Source organism: Lactuca serriola, chromosome 5 (assembly GCF_051521515.1).
Source record: "Lactuca serriola cultivar US96UC23 chromosome 5, Lser_US96UC23_V15, whole genome shotgun sequence".
NCBI classification, from domain to species: Eukaryota; Viridiplantae; Streptophyta; class Magnoliopsida; order Asterales; family Asteraceae; genus Lactuca; species Lactuca serriola.
The window spans coordinates 53,364,966-53,376,359 of NC_136412.1; positions in this window are offsets into that span (position 1 = coordinate 53,364,966).

Below are 11,394 nucleotides of genomic sequence, written 5' to 3' on the forward strand. Positions count from 1 at the left end.
TGCATCGGACCGAAGTCTGAAACTACTAGTGACTAAACGGGCCGGCATTGTGCTTGTAGACCCGTTCCAACTGGAAGGAAAACTCACCTCACACTGCTGAAGTCCCGCTGACAGAACCATAGCTGCTCGCTGACAGATTCCCGATCTGTCGATATCAAAATAACACCCAATTAATAATTAGGTTCTAACACATATTCATAATCCATGCTTGGGGTAAAAGACTACTTTACCCCGTAACTTAGCTTGACTTAAGCCCAAGGCCCAAACCAAAGGCCTGAAAGTCTAATAATGGACCAAGGCCCAATTTTCCAAATTGGGCCCAAACCTCTACATGGACTTCCCTTAAGGCCCAATTGTTCAGTCCAGTCCAACATGTCTCATTCTAAGGGCCTAATATCATACAACCATCTAGGGCCAAACTATGGCCCAATTTTCCAAATTGGGCCTAATCCTTAATATGGGCCTTACCCTAAAGCCCAACTAATTACTCTAGTCCATTTTCAATGATCAGCTGCCTCATTTCCTCTCTTTGCTCGGCTAATAGAGCTCTAAGCATTTTCATTGTGATAGGTTCAGCTACCGGCACTACTTTAGGTGCACGCTTAACTGCTTGGGGCTCAGGCCAACGACTCTTGTTATTATTTCCTAGCCCAATATGTGTCCTCACCATGACGTTCTATACACCAAATCACGTGTTCAATGTATAATGACGAGAATATAGATAGGGAAGATAAACGTATAAATCTCCTCATCACTCCAAAAAGTTATATGTCAGTTCTAATACTGTAATTAAACATTTAGAAATCTAAACACATAAAATTTCCAGATCCGGTCGGCAATAGACCATAGATGCGAACATCCTAAAGCATCTAAAGGCATCCTAAGAAAGATAGCTATAGCATGTGTAAATCATTTAGCACATAGAAGCAAATTAGGCATCTATCCCAAAGTAACCTAGTGCTCATGTCTATTCAGGTGTACTACCTAAAATATACTAGACACTCATCTTACGACCATCGCTTAGCATTCCAAGTTTAAGTCTAGAAATAAATTCTTACTCCTAGTCCGCTTAAACTAATGCTCTGATACCAAGCGTGACATCCCCAATTTTCACGGTCAAAAAAGACCAATTTATGCTTATTTTAAAAATCAGAGTTTTAATTTACAAATGTGAAATTTGTTCCATTAAATATTCCTAAAGGGATGCTTTTCATTGATTTATTAAAAACTCAGGATGTCATAACTGATACAAGAAACATAAGTATAAACGAAGACTTACAATATCTTAATATAGTCTAAAGTTCCTCAAATCTCTCAGGCATCATCATTATTATTTCCAGTGATAGAAAGACACTGAGTGGGTCAGGTTGGGAAACCTGGTGAGATACATAGGGTTTTCAACCCTACAATATTATAATTCTTAATTATATAACCATCAACATTCAAATAGCCCAATTACCCCATTTCCCATCACTTTCACTTACTAATCCTATTATGATGATCTTGAGGGATCTCTCCTAAAGGATCTTTATCAACGGACAACTATAATTCCTAGGTGATTAGGCACGATAGTATGATAATACTCGCGACAACACGACAATACATTAATACTTTTTGTATAATCGCGACAGGTACATCAGTACAAAGTACTTAGGTTTAGCACAACAATACAAAAGTACTTGGGTTTAGCACGATAGTACAAAAGTACATGGGTTTAGCACGACATAAAAAAGTACTTGTGATAGACATGATAGACATGACTTATTATCTCACACGACTCTCTCTCTCTCTCTAACCTATCACAACCACTATTTCACACAACCATATCACAACCTCTTATTTATTATTTTGTACAGCCGCGCACTACCCAATCATCTAATTAAGTGTGTTAAACATACCAATAAATCAAGTAGTAATCATATTTGTACAACTACATTAAACACAATAAAGATAACGCACATAGCATTTGAGCATTTAGAATACTTATATCTATGTGTAAGCTTGGAAGTAACTATGTACTCACTTTCTAAAGGGATGACTAGAAAATTCGAGCAGAGCTTCGCTTCTAGCAACCGAACCTTCCTTTGACGTGACCTAGTACCATTATCACTCTGACTTAGTCTAATATTCTACATGACTAGAAAGAATCTATACCTATCAATCATTATAATGAACGTTGATAGTTTTATCAAATAATTATGAGCCATGCAAGACAATTGGGAGACAGGACCATTTCAACATATAGTCTTACTGAAATCCAACAACCAAGCCGACGTGAACTTTCTAGACACCTCTCCCGTAAGTAGATCACTCAATATATGACTTGGAATCACTTATAAATCTTAATTATCAGTTCATAACAACGAATATGTAACGACCGAAATTTTCAAAATAAAATTTTCATTTTTAATTATCCAAAACATGATTCCATCATTCACAAAAACCAGTTACAATTGTTTCCAAAACCATATCAATTACAACTTTATTTCAAAAAATCAGAGTGTCCTATAAAACGTCCGAGTGAGAGTGCGTGCCGCGCCATCAAGCCTTGCCCTTGCCCTTAGGCTCAGATGTACCTGAAACAAATCCACAAATTATAAGCTAATGCTTAGTGAGTTCCCCAGAGCATAACGCACATACAATCCACATATCACATATCATATTAGCCATAAAGCTACATATACCACATAAGCCATGCATACAACATATATGGATGCCTTGGAAACCCTCTAGGGTCTTACTCCGGGTGCCTCGGGAAGCCTCTAAGGTCTTAGCCCAAGGATGCCCTGGAAACCCTCCAGGGTCTTACTCCGGGTGCCTCGGGAACCCCCAAGGTCTTAGCACACATGCCTTGGGAACCCCCTGAGGTCTTTACCGAGGATGCCTTGGAAACCCTCCAAGGTCTTACACCTAGGTGCCTCGGGAACCCCCCAAGGACTTTCATGCAAGTTTCACAAATAACCAACATATCACATATTCCATAACCCACTAACACATCACATAACAATTAATGGGCCGACCTTGGTGCCTTAGAACCATTGGTTTGGCGAGGAGACTCACCTCCATCTATAGAATCCGAAGGCTGCTCTCCTAATAGTCCATAGACACCCATGTTGAGCAATAATAATATTACTCAATGTTAGGATCATACACCATCTAAGTGGAGAACCCAAATCTCCAAGTCCTTTCACAATGGCCCAAAAATTCTTCCTTACTTAATGGGCCCAAAGTCCATATCCAAAACCATTAATGGGCCTCATGGCCCAATAAGGCCCAATCTTAACATCCATGGTCCAAAACAGATAAACTGGTCCACTAACCCCCAAACATGACCAGGCCCAATGACTAATTGAGGCCTAAAAGCCCAAAGGCCAAAAACAAATCCAAGTCTATTTTGTTGTGCGTACGCTTAGTGTACCACCCTGGTATGCGCAAAGTATTGAGTCCCTGGGCCGTATGCGTTGCGTATGCTAAGTTACACCCAGCGTACTAACAGATTAAGCACTTTCTTCCATTAAGTGCTTAATACTCGATTTTCTCATGTCCAATAGTCAGATCTAAGATCATTAAGATGACCTAGGGCATAAAGTTGGCAACTTTAGGCCTTTGCATGTCTCATATGTTCCCACCAACCCATTAAGACCTTTCCAAGGGTCTTAATCCATGCATGAGATCAAAACACCCATCAAGACTTCATTTTTATGCTATGAATGGACCAAAGGACCTCAGATCTAACATTTCAAGCCTCTAGAGTTGTTCAACTCACAAGAGGAGATCCAAAACCAACAAAAAGGACAAAACTAGAAAACCTTAGCTAAATCTAATGAATAAGATGGAAAGATCAAAGCTTTATACCTCCAGAAGCTCCTCAAGGTAAAGTAGATGCAGATTCTTGATGCCCAATGCCACTCCAAGCTTGCTTGACAACTCCATCTTCTTGAATGGACACTAAAATGGCCACAAATGCACTCCTTAAGCTCAAAACACACTCTCAAATGGTATTAGGGTTTTCAGAGATGTTTGAAGGTGAATGAGGCTTATTAGGGTGAGGCTCAGATAAGATAAGGATGCTTATATAGGTCTCAAGTCCGGGAATTAGGGTTTGAACATCCGCCACGTACGCCCGACATACTTTTGGTATGCCCAACGTACGTGCTGTCCCTCCACGATCAATCATACATAGTACGCTAAGTGTACCAATGAGTACGCCCAACGTACTTAAGGGACTTATTATGGAATTTTTAAAATCTTCAAGGGATTTAAAGGAAATACCTGATTTGGAGTGTTACAACTCTCCCTCATTTACAAATGTGAATAGATCGGGGTAATGCTCCCGCATCTCCTCCTCCGGCTCCCATGTCCATTCGGAGCCCCTTCAGTGTTACCATTCCACCTTTACCAGCTTCAATTCCTTGTTCCGAAGACCCTTGGTGTTCCTATCCAAAATCACAACGGGTCTCTCAATGTAGTTTACGCTCTCGTCTACCTGAATGTCGTCCAGAGAAACGACTGTAGACTCGTCAGTGACACACTTCCGAAGCTATGACACATGGAAAGTGTTGTGAATCTGGTTAAGCTCATCCGACAGCTCCAAGCGATGTGCTACCCTGCCCACCCGTGCTGTAATCCTGAAAGGGCCTATATATCGTGGCCCTAATTTGCTCCTCTTTCGAAACCTGATGACCCCCTTCCAGGGAGACACTTTCAATAGCACGAAATCCCCCACTTGGAACTCAAAATCTGATCGCCGCCGGTCAACATAATTTTTCTGACAGCTCTGCACGATTCGCAGCCGATCGTGCACCTGCTGAATCAGTCTGGTAGTCTTGAGCACCACCTCAATGCTCCTCATGACTCAGTGTCCAACCTCGTCCCAACAAATCGGAGTCCTACATCTCCTGCCATACAACATCTCAAATGGAGGTTGGTCGATACTGACATGGCAACTATTATTATATGAAAACTCTGCTAGTGGAAGGTACGTATCCCAACTCCCTCTAAAATCCAACACACATGCTCGCAGTATATCCTCCAGTGTCTGGATCGTCCTCTCGCTCTAGCCGTTTGTCTGGGGGTGGTACGCGGTACTAAAATGCAACTGAGTGCCCAGTTCCTCGTGGAACTTCTTCCAAAACCTGGATGTAAACCGAACATCCCTGTCAGAGACTACTGATACTGGCAATCCGTGTCTAGCCACCACTTCCCGCACATAAACATCCGCCAACTTCTCGGTGGATATACTCTCAGAGATCGGAATAAGATGGGCACTCTTCGTCAGTCTGTCTACGATTACCCATATGGTGTCCACACCCCTCGCCGTCCTTGGTAACTTCGTGATGAAGTCCATAGTGATCTCTTCCCATTTCCACATGGGAATGGGTAGCGGCTGAATCTTGTCGTGAGGCCGCTGATGCTCGGCCTTGACCTTCCTGCAGTTCAAGTACAACTAGGGATTAAAGTGGGTCCAAACCCGGAACCGGTTAACGGGATTTTTTAGAACTGGAAACCGGACCGGTATATTGGATCCAGTTCCGGTTCGGTTCCAGGTATGGTAACGGGTAAAGTGGGTCTAGAACCGGAAAACCCGAAAACATCAAAGTGGGTAGGTTGGAACCGGATAAAGTGGGTTCAGAACCAAAAAAACTGGAATTTTTCGGTAATTAATTACTACTTCGTGGGTTGAACTTTGAAAACTTTCATATTGATATCCCGACTTTGGGGGACTGTAACTCATTGAATATGAAACTAAAACTAACAAAATTATAGTCTAAAATCATGTACAAACTCTAAAATACACTTTGGAAAAAACCGCATGTCAATCCAACTTTAAACTAATGAGATATGCATGTGTTAACATTTTCATAGAATACAAAGTACAAAAACAAATAGATGAAAAGTTAAAGAATTCTAGTTTTGATATCCCGACTTCGGAGGACTGTAAATCATTCAATATTAAACCAAAAATGACAAAATTATAGTCTAAACTCATTTAGAAAATGTAAACTAAAAGCTGGAAAAAACCAGATGTCAATCCGACTTCAAACGAATTTGATATGCATGTTTTAAAACATTCACCGAATACAAAAAAACTAAGAAACTAAAAATTTCCAGCTTTGATATCTCGACTTTGGGGGACTCTAAATTGATGAATATAAAACTAAAAATGGCAAATTTATAGTCTAAAATCATGTACAAACTCTAAACTACGTATTGGAAAAAACCTCATGTCAATTGGAGTTGAAACGAATGAGATATGCATCTTTTAAAATTTTCTCAAAAACCGGTTCCGGCCCTAAAAGTGGTTCCGGTTCCTAACACCGGTTCTGGTTTTTAGACCCGGTTTACCCGGACCCGATGGACCCAAACCCGGATTACCCGGAACCCGGATAAAGATAATTTTTAAACCCAGAACTGGAACCAGATCTAAAGGTTCCGGTTCCGGTCCGGTTTTCCGGTTCTAAATCTCATCCCTAAGTACCGCTCCACAAACCAGGCGATCTCCCGCTTCATGCAAGGCCACCAATAACTCAGTCTCAAGTCTCTATAAATTTTCATAGCCCCTGGATGTATAGAGAACTTGGACTTCTGAGCCTCCTCTATTATCTTCTGTCTCACTCCTCTAGTCACCGGTACCCACACTCGGCCATATTGTGTCAAAAGGCCACAGGTATCCTTGAAAAACAAAGGATACTGTCCCCGAATCCGCTCTAACTTCCAGTTCTCCTTCTTCACCCCTCGACCTGAGCCCCCTTGATCATATCCAACAATGGATAGATCATAGTCATCCTCAAACAAACATTCCCAATCGGGGAACCTGCTGCCTTGCGGCTCAAAGCATTGGCCACCACGTTGGCCTTTCTAGGATGGTATAAGATCTCACAATCATAGTCCTTCAGCACATCCAACCACCTCCTCTGTCGTATATTGAGGTTCTGTTGATCCATCAAATACTGCAAGCTCTTGTGATCAGTATAGATGGTGCACCTCACTCCATACAAGTAATGCCTCCAGATCTTAAGGGCGAACACCACTGCCCCCAATTCCAGATCATGAGTAGGGTAATTCGCCTCATGAGGCTTCAACTGCCTCGAGGCGTAAGTTATCACATGCACCATCTGCATCAGTACTGCACCTAACCCAAAAATCGATGCGTCACAGTATACCACCAAATCATCTAACCCCTCGGGTAGTACCAGAATCGAAGCCTCGTATAACCTTTGCCTCAAGGTCTCAAAAGCCATCTGCTGATCCGTACCCCATCGGAAGGTTGCATTCTTCTTGGTCAAGCGGGTCAAGGGCACAACAATCTTGGAGAAATCGATCCTGGATAAATCTCCGATAATAGCCCGCTAGGGCCAAGAAGCTACGGATCTCGGAAGCATTCTTCAGTACTTTCCACTGCATCACTGCCTCTACTTTAGCTGGATCAACAGAAATACCCTCCCAACTGATAATGTGACCCCAAAATTGTACCTCCCGCAACCAAAAATCACACTTGGAGAACTTGGCATACAACCTCTCTGCCCTCAGGGTCTCCAATACCTCCCTCAGATGATGCTCGTGCTGCTCCTTGGTCTTAGAGTAGACCAGAATATCATCAATAAAAACGATAACCGATCGATCCAACATTGGTCTACATACCCTATTCATGAGATCCATGAACACTATTGTGGCATTGGTGAGCCCAAACGACATCACCACAAACTCGTAGTGCCCATACTGAGTCTTGAAAGTTGTCTTCGGTATGTCCTCATCCCGAATCCTCATCTGATGGTACCCCGATCGAAGATCAATCTTGGAAAACAAGACGTACCCTGAAACTGATCGAACAAATCATTGATCCTTGACAACGGATAACGGTTCTTCACTGTTATTTTGTTCATATCTCGGTAATCAATGTACATCCTGTGTGATCCATCCTTCTTTTTCATGAACATGATCGGTGCTCCCCACGGGGAACTGCTCGGACAGATGAACCCTCGATCTAGCAGCTCCTGAAGCTGCTTAGATAACTCTTGCATCTCGGGCGGTGCCAACCAGTATGGTTCCTTCACTATCGGAGCGGCACCCGACATTAAATCAATGCGAAACTCCTCCTACCTCTCCGGAGGCACTCCTAGTAATTATTTGGAAAAGACATCCCGAAACTCCTGTACAACCGGCACACTGCCCACATCCGTCGTGGTCTCAACCCTCATATCTGAGATATAAGCCATAAATCCCATACATCCATGTTGCAGAAATCTCCTTCCCCTCGCAGCTGAACAGATAGTTGGCCCCTACGAGGCCCTCTCTGTAACATCCCAAGTTTGGAAGCAAGAGTTCAGGGGTGTAATGTGTAAATGGAAAAGTAGACTCGGCGAGTTGGAGCTTTAACTCGTCGAGTCGGAACGTATGTTGGGCACGTGATACGTGACCTAACTCGCCGAGTCGGTGGCTAGACTCGACGAGTCAGTGCTGGGAAGAGAAAACCCTAAATCTTAGGGTTTGCACCTTATTTAAATGATCATGTGTCCTCCCCTCAGCCTCCTTATACCCTTGAGAGTCAGTAAACCCTAAAATTGAGTGTGAGCCATTGGTGAGAGTTTTTGAGCTTTGGAAGGTGATTCTAGTGAAGGAAACTTGTAGATCAAGAGGCTAGCATCAAGGAACTCGTGTAGATCTAGAATCTACTTCATATTGGGCATATTTATGAGGTAACAAGTCGTTACCTTAAGCTTTACCCTTCTAGATCTTTTCATGGATGAGGATTTGGGGCTTTTTAGCATGTTTGGAATCCATTTTGGGTTTTGGGACTAGATCTGGGGTTGCAACTTCAGATCTAGACTTATCTTGGTCCATGGAGGAATAAAGTAGCAGCCTTTTTGCTCATTTGAGAGCATTCTTGTCTTGAACCTTCTTTCTAGCTTGTGTTGAGCCTATATTGCCTTACATGCACATAAAGTTGGAAACTTTACATGTGAAACTAGCCCTAAGAGTCCAGATCTATGAGTTGGAAGCAGTGAGATGGTCTGAAATTGTTTGAATGGGGATGGCTTAGTAGACTTGGCGAGTCTGTTATTGGACTCGACGAGTTGGGTCACAAACCCTAACCCATCTGGTTATAATGCAGATTAGAGAGTTGAGTGGACTCAGTGAGTTGGACAGGCTAGGACTCGGATTGAAGGGCTCGACGAGTCATGGGGTGACTCGGCGAGTCAAGTCGCAAATTGTGGGGTTTCTGAGTTCATGAACTCAATGAGTCCCTAGGTTAACTCGGCGAGTAGGGTCAACCAGGAAGGTTGACTTTGACCAGGACTGTGACTTTGACCAAGAGTTGACTAGTTTGACTTCAAAGGGTATTTTGGTAACTTGGGCTCTGATGGTTATGGTTTCAATGAAGTTTTAGGCGGTGGTGTTCGTAGCGGTGGTCGGGAGTTTTGATCTCATCTCTTCAGATCGGCATTTTGAGGTGAGTTATCCTTACTATATCGACAGGGTCTAAGGTACCAAGGCCAACCCTTTCTCGGATTGTGTATTGGTATTTGCTTGCTATGTTTATTGATCTTTTAGATCTGCGTCCTGGTAGTTAGGGCGGTATTGTGTTGAGTGACCCGGTTTAGGTCGGTATCCTGGTATATAGGATGATGCTATGTTTAGTGACCTGGTTTAGGTCGGTATCCTGGTTAGGATGTTGTTATGCTATATGTTCTGTTAGATCGGTTTGTTTATATATGGACTGTTATATGATTATTTGTTATGTGCACATGATTGATTGGTATGGGGGTTGGGTTGAGGCGGGTCCTGCTTCATGCTGTAGGCCAACATACCCAGGGCGGACCAGATAGACTGCAGACCCAGAAGGGTACATAGTCAGGCCGAAGGCCCGACAAGCGGTCCGGATAGGCTGAAGTCCCCACGAGGGCGGTCCAGACGTGTCGAGGCTCGGAGAGTGGGCCAGATAGACTAAAGGCCCGATGCGGGCGGTCCAGTCATACTGAAGACTCAGAGAGTGGACCAAGTGGACTGAAGGCTCTATGTGGGCAGACCAGTCACTCTGTAGACTTTAGATACATGGTTGTTCTATGTTTGTTGTATAATATGTTATGGTTATATGAGGTTGGTATTTTGGGGGTAACTCACTAAGCTTTCAAGCTTACACTTATCGATTATTGTTTCAAGTTCGGCGGATGACCGCAGGAAGGCAAAGGCGTGATCGTACACTTCCCTCGATTTATGATTATGATTTATGGGAGCTATGATATGAAACTATTTTGGAAACCTTTCGTAATAACTATTGGTATTTTACATGTTTTTGAAAGTTTAAATTTGATATGAATTTTATGGGTGTTACACTCTCACCCTGTATAAACAGTTCTCCCCCACTTGGGTTTCGAACCTCGCTAAATGGCGCTCATAATCAATCATGGTCCCGTTGGCCCCCAACCAGTCCATCCCGACAATCACCTTTAGTCCCCGCAACGGTATCGAAACTAGATCGACACGAAACCTGTCTCCAAAAACATTCAGGACACAGTCCCGATACATCCTCGTAGCACTCACTGTATGTTCATCTGCAATCTCCACCTCGAGCGGGGAATCCAAGGTTCCCGGCGCGTCCCGAAACTTCCTGCTAAGCGCAAGAGACACGAACGATCGGGTAGCTCCTGAATCGAACAAAACATGAGCATACATACCATTGACCAAAAAGGTCCCTATACATAAGCATGATATACACATAAGCAATGCAAATAAATAAATAAAGAGCAGGTAAGTAAGTACATACCAGCCACGACGTTTGGCTCTGCCCGAGCCTCCTCGGTGGTCAACTGAAACACACAGCTCTTCACCACCGGAGCATCCGCCTTAGCAGGGCGACCATCAGTATTCCTTAATGTGGTAGACGCAGGTGCCACCACCGCTCCTCCCCGTCCCTGCAACCTCGGACAATCGGCCTTTTATGGCCAATTTGTTGCACTGGAAACAAATCAAGCCGTTTTTGGGGCAATCTCTGCTCACATGGCCCTGCTGATTACATGTATAACATGTCAGAACTGTCCCCCGACAAACTCCACCATGAGATCTCCCACACTTGGCACACCGGCCACGGCCCTACTGGCCCTTACTCGATGAATCCGAGGTCTTAGGCTTTTTAGCATGACCCACTGCTGTCTGAACCTGCTCAGGCTTCCGCTTGCTGCGGAATTCCAACTCCATCTCCCGCTCACGGGCCTTCTCAACCATCTTATTAAGGGTTTTGCACCCTATGAAACTCACAAACTCCCAGATATCATCCCTCAACATGGAATGATACCTCGTCCTCCGCATGTCCTCATCGGTAGCATACTATGGAATCAATAATGCTCGTTCCTGAAACTTGTTGGTGATCTCCGCCACAGTCTTGGTGGTCTGCTG